The sequence below is a fragment of the Calliopsis andreniformis genome, unplaced genomic scaffold, assembly GCF_051401765.1.
Source record: "Calliopsis andreniformis isolate RMS-2024a unplaced genomic scaffold, iyCalAndr_principal scaffold0004, whole genome shotgun sequence".
Taxonomy (NCBI): Eukaryota; Metazoa; Arthropoda; class Insecta; order Hymenoptera; family Andrenidae; genus Calliopsis; species Calliopsis andreniformis.
In genome coordinates, this window is record NW_027480424.1 from 10,835,357 (window position 1) to 10,842,375 (window position 7,019).

Here is a 7,019-nt window from a genome sequence, read left to right on the forward strand (position 1 = left end):
GTGCCGGGCAACCTAGGCCTCACTCTAGAGTGTTGTTCCACCAGATTGAATAGTTAGGGCCTAAGAAATCAACGCCAGAAGCATAAAATACAATTTGAGTATAACAGTTTTTCCATCGCATAAAACAAATAATTTCAACCAGTGTGAACGTTATGGTCATTTTTACATTCCGGGCAACCTAGGATTCACCCTAGGGCGTTGCTCCAACACATTGAATAGTTAGGGCCTTAGAAGTCAACGCCGGAAGCATAAAATGCAATAAAAATACAACAGTTTTTCCATCGTATAAAAGGATTAATTGCATCCAGTTTGAAAGTGATGGTCATTTCTACGTTCCGGGCAACCTAGGCTTCACTCTATGGCATTGCTCCACCAGATCGAATAGTTTGTGCCTTAGAAGTCAACGCCAAAAGCACAAATTACAATATAAATACAACAGTTTTTCCATCGTATAACACGAATGATTGCTACCAGTGTGGAAGTGATGGTCATTTCTACGATCCGGGCAACCTAGGCCTCACTCTAGGGTGTTGTTCCACCAGATTGAATAGTTAGGGCCTAACAAATCAGCGCCAGAGGCATAAAATACAATTTAAATACAACAGTTTTTCCATCGTATAAAACGAATAATTTCAACCAGTGTGAATGTTATGGTCATTTTTACATTCCGAGCAACCTAGGCTTCACTCTAGGGCGTTGATACACCACACCGAATAGCTGCGGACTCAGAAGTCAACGCCTGAAGCATAAAATACAATAAAAATACAACAGTCTTTCCATCCTATAACAGGAATAATTGCAACCCGTGTGAAAGTGATGGTCATTTGTACGTTCCAGGCAACCTAGGCTTCACTCTAGGGCGTTGTTCCACCAGATCGAATTGTTAGGGCCTAAGAAGTCAACGCCAGGAGCATAAGATACAATATAAATATAACAGTTTTTCCATTGTATAAAACGAATAATTGCTACCAGTGTAAAAGTTATGGTCATTTCTACGTTCCGGGCAACCTAGGCTTCACCCTAGGGCGTTGTTCCACCAGATCGAATAGGTAGGGCCTAAGAAGTGAACGCCAGAAGCATAAAATACAATATAAATACAACAGTTTTTCCGTCATATAAAACGAGTAATTGCAACCAGTATGAAGGTTGTGGTCATTTCTACTTTCCGAGCAACCTAGGCTTCACTCTAGGGCGTTGACCCAACAGATTGAATAGTTAGGGCCTTAGAAGTCAACGCCCGAAGCATAAAATGCAGTAAAAATACAACAGTTTTTCCATCGTATAAAAGGATTAATCGCAACCAGTTTGAAAGTGATGGTCATTTCAACGTTCCGGGCAACCTAGGCTTCACTCTAGGGCGTTGCTCCACCAGATCGAATAGTTAGGGCCTTAGAAGTCAACGCCAGAAGCATAAAATACAATAAAGATGCAACAGCTTTTCCATCGTATAAAACGAATAATTTCAACCAGTGTGAATGTTATGGTCATTTCTACATTCCGAGCAACCTAGGCTTCACTCTAGGGCGTTGACCCAACAGATTGAACAGTTAGGGCCTTAGAAGTCAACGCCCGAAGCATAAAATGCAGTAAAAATACAACAGTTTTTCCATCGTATAAAAGGATTAATTGCAACCAGTTTGAAAGTGATGGTCATTTCTACGTTCCGGGCAACCTAGGCTTCACTCTAGTTCGTTGCTCCACCAGATCGAATAGTTAGGGCCTTAGAAGTCAACGCCAGAAGCATAAAATACAATAAAGATGCAACAGCTTTTCCATCGTATAAAACGAATAATTTCAACCAGTGTGAATGTTATGGTCATTTCTACATTCCGAGCAACCTAGGCTTCACTCTATGGCGTTGTTCCACCAGATGGAATAGTTGTGGCATAAGAAGTCAACGCCAGAAGCATAAAATACAATATAAGTACAACAGTTTTTCCATCGTATAAAACGTATAATTGCGAACATTGCGAAAGTAATGGTCATTCCACGTTCCGGGCAACCTACGCGTCACTCTAGTGCGTTGCTCCACCACATCTACTAGCTACGGCCTTAGACGTCAACGACAGAATCATAAAATACAATAAAGATGCAACAGCTTTTCCATCGTATAAAACGAATAATTGCAACCAGTGTGAAAGTTATTGTCATTTCTACTTTCCGCGCAACCTAGGCTTCACCCTAGCGCGTTGGTCCAACAGATTGAATAGTCAGGACCTTAGAAGTCAGTGCCCGAAGCATAAAATGCAATAAAAATGCAACGGTTTTTCCATCGTATAAAACGAATAATAGCAACCAGTGTGAAAGTTATGGTCATTTCTCCGTTCCCGGCAACCTAGGCTTCACCCCAGGGCGTTGTTCCACCAGATCGAATCGTTAGGAACTAAGAAGTGAACGCCAGCAGCATAAAATACAATATAAATACAACAGTTTTTCCATCATATAAAACGAATAATTGCAACCAGTATGAAAGTTATGGTCATTTCTACGTTCCGGGCAACCTCGGATTAACTCTAGGGCGTTGCTCCACCAGATCGAATAGATAGTGCCTTAGAAGTCAACGCCAGAAGCATAAAAAACAATATAAATACAACAGTTTTTCCATCGTATAAAACGAATAATTGCAACCAGTATGAAGGTTAACGTCATTTCTACTTTCCGGGTATCCTAGGATTCACCCTAGGGCGTTGCTCCAACACATTGAATAGGTAGGGCCTTAGAAGTCAACGCCAGAAGCTTAACATGCAAGAAAAATACAACAGTTTTTCCATCGTATAAAAGGATTAATTGCATCCAGTTTGAAAGTGATGGTCATTTCTACGTTCCGGGCAACCTAGGCTTCACCCCAGGGCGTTGTTCCACCAGATCGAATCGTTAGGGCCTAAGAAGTGAACGCCAGCAGCATAAAATACAATATAAATACAACAGTTTTTCCATCATATAAAACGAATAATTGCAACCAGTATGAAAGTTATGGTCATTTCTACGTTCCGGGCAACCTCGGATTAACTCTAGGGCGTTGCTCCACCAGATCGAATAGATAGTGCCTTAGAAGTCAACGCCAGAAGCATAAAAAACAATATAAATACAACAGTTTTTCCATCGTATAAAACGAATAATTGCAACCAGTATGAAGGTTAACGTCATTTCTACTTTCCGGGTAACCTAGGATTCACCCTAGGGCGTTGCTCCAACACATTGAATAGGTAGGGCCTTAGAAGTCAACGCCAGAAGCTTAACATGCAAGAAAAATACAACAGTTTTTCCATCGTATAAAAGGATTAATTGCATCCAGTTTGAAAGTGATGGTCATTTCTACGTTCCGGGCAACCTAGGCTTCACCCCAGGGCGTTGTTCCACCAGATCGAATCGTTAGGGCCTAAGAAGTGAACGCCAGCAGCATAAAATACAATATAAATACAACAGTTTTTCCATCATATAAAACGAATAATTGCAACCAGTGTGAATGTTATGGTCATTTTTACATTCCGAGCAACCTAGGCTTCACTCTAGGGCGTTGATACACCACATCGAATAGCTGCGGACTCAGAAGTCAACGCCTGAAGCATAAAATACAATAAAAATACAACAGTCTTTCCATCCTATAACAGGAATAATTGCAACCCGTGTGAAAGTGATGGTCATTTGTACGTTCCAGGCAACCTAGGCTTCACTCTAGGGCGTTGTTCCACCAGATCGAATTGTTAGGGCCTAAGAAGTCAACGCCAGGAGCATAAGATACAATATAAATATAACAGTTTTTCCATTGTATAAAACGAATAATTGCTACCAGTGTAAAAGTTATGGTCATTTCTACGTTCCGGGCAACCTAGGCTTCACCCTAGGGCGTTGTTCCACCAGATCGAATAGTTAGGGCCTAAGAAGTGAACGCCAGAAGCATAAAATACAATATAAATACAACAGTTCTTCCGTCATATAAAACGAGTAATTGCAACCAGTATGAAAGTTGTGGTCATTTCTACTTTCCGAGCAACCTAGGCTTGACTCTAGGGCGTTGACCCAACAGATTGAATAGTTAGGGCCTTAGAAGTCAACGCCCGAAGCATAAAATGCAGTAAAAATACAACAGTTTTTCCATCGTATAAAAGGATTAATTGCAACCAGTTTGAAAGTGATGGTCATTTCTACGTTCAGGGCAACCTAGGCTTCACTCTACGGCGTTGCTCCAACAGATTGAATAGTTAGGGCCTTAGAAGTCAACGCCAGAAGCATAAAATTCAATAAAGATGCAACAGTTTTTCCATCGTATAACAGGAGTCACTGCAAACAGTGTGAAAGTACTGGTCATTTCTACGTTCCGGGTAACCTAGGCTTCACCCTAGGGCGTTGCTAGAACAGATCGAATAGTTAGGGCCTTAGAAGTCAACGGCCGGAGCATAAAATACAAAATAAATAGAACTGTTTTTCCATCGTATAAAACGAATAATTGCTACCGGTGTGAAAGTTATTTCCATTTCTACGTTCCGGTCAACCTAGGCTTCACCCTAGGGCGTTGTTCCACCAGATGGAATAGTTGTGGCATAAGAAGTCAACGCCAGAAGCATAAAATACAATATAAGTACAACAGTTTTTCCATCGTATAAAATGAATATTTGCAAACATTGCGATAGTACTGGTCATTTCTACGTTCCAGGCAACCTAGGCGTCACTCTAGTGCGTTCCTCCACCACATCTAATAGCTACGGCCTTAGACGTCAACGACAGAAGCATAAAATACAATAAAGATGCAACAGCTTTTCCATTGTATAAAACGAATAATTGCAACCAGTGTGAAAGTTATTGTCGTTTCTACTTTCCGGGCAACCTAGGCTTCACCCTAGGGCGTTGCTCCAACAGATTGAATAGTTAGGACCGTAGAAGTCAATGCCCGAAGCATAAAATGCAATAAAAATACAACAGTTTTTCCATCGTATAAAAGGATTAATCGCAACCAGTTTGAAAGTGATGGTCATTTCAACGTTCCGGGCAACCTAGGCTTCACTCTAGGGCGTTGCTCCACCAGATCGAATAGTTAGGGCCTTAGAAGTCAACGCCAGAAGCATAAAATACAATAAAGATGCAACAGCTTTTCCATCGTATAAAACGAATAATTTCAACCAGTGTGAATGTTATGGTCATTTCTACATTCCGAGCAACCTAGGCTTCACTCTAGGGCGTTGACCCAACAGATTGAATAGTTAGGGCCTTAGAAGTCAACGCCCGAAGCATAAAATGCAGTAAAAATACAACAGTTTTTCCATCGTATAAAAGGATTAATTGCAACCAGTTTTAAAGTGATGGTCATTTCTACGTTCCGGGCAACCTAGGCTTCACTCTAGTTCGTTGCTCCACCAGATCGAATAGTTAGGGCCTTAGAAGTCAACGCCAGAAGCATAAAATATAATAAAGATGCAACAGCTTTTCCATCGTATAAAACGAATAATTTCAACCAGTGTGAATGTTATGGTCATTTCTACATTCCGAGCAACCTAGGCTTCACTCTAGGGCGTTGACCCAACAGATTGAATAGTTTGTGCCTTAGAAGTCAACGCCAGAAGCATAAAATACAATATAATTACAACAGTTTTTCCATCGTATAAAACGAATGATTGCTACCAGTATGGAAGTGATGGTCATTTCTACGTGCCGGGCAACCTAGGCCTCACTCTAGGGTGTTGTTCCACCAGATTGAATAGTTAGGGCCTAAGAAATCAACGCCAGAAGCATAAAATACAATTTAAATATAACAGTTTTTCCATCGTATAAAACAAATAATTTCAACCAGTGTGAATGTTATGGTCATTTTTACATTCCCAGCAACCTAGGCTTCACTCTAGGGCGTTGTTCCACCAGATGGAATAGTTGTGGCATAAGAAGTCAACGCCAGAAGCATAAAATACAATATAAGTACAACAGTTTTTCCATCGTATAAAACGTATAATTGCAAACATTGCGAAAGTAATGGTCATTCCACGTTCCGGGCAACCTAGGCGTCACTCTAGTGCGTTGCTCCACCACATCTACTAGCTACGGCCTTAGACGTCAACGACAGAATCATAAAATACAATAAAGATGCAACAGCTTTTCCATCGTATAAAACGAATAATTGCAACCAGTGTGAAAGTTATTGTCATTTCTACTTTCCGCGCAACCTAGGCTTCACCCTAGCGCGTTGCTCCAACAGATTGAATAGTCAGGACCTTAGAAGTCAGTGCCCGAAGCATAAAATGCAATAAAAATGCAACGGTTTTTCCATCGTATAAAACGAATAATAGCAACCAGTGTGAAAGTTATGGTCATTTCTCCGTTCCCGGCAACCTAGGCTTCACCCCAGGGCGTTGTTCCACCAGATCGAATAGTTAGGGCCTAAGAAGTGAACGCCAGCAGCATAAAATGCAATATAAATACAACAGTTTTCCCATCATATAAAACGAATAATTGCAACCAGTATGAAAGTTATGGTCATTTCTACGTTCCGGGCAACCTAGGCTTGACTCTATGGCGTCCTTCCACTACATCGTATAGATACGGCCTCAGAAGTCAACGCCTGAAGCATAAAATACAATAAAAATACAACAGTCTTTCCGTCCTATAACAGGAATAATTGCAACCCGTGTGAAAGTTATGGTCATTTCTACGTTCCGGTCAACCTAGGCTACACCGTAGGGCGTTGCTCCAACAGATTGAATAGTTAGGGCCTTAGAAGTCAATGCCCGAAGCATAAAATGCAATAAAAATACAACAGTTTCTCCATCATATAACCGGAATTATTGCAACCAGTGTGAAAGTAATGGTCATTTCTACGTACCGGGCAATCTAGGCTTCACTCTAGGGCGTTGCACCTCCAGATCAATCAGTTAGGGCCTTAGAAGTCAACGCCCGGTGCATAAAATGCAAAATAAATAGAACAGTTTTTCCATTGTATAAAACGAATAAATGCAAGCAGTGTAAAAGTTATGGTCATTTCTACGTTCCGGGCAACCTAGGCTTCACTGCAGGGCGTTGCTCCACCAGATGGA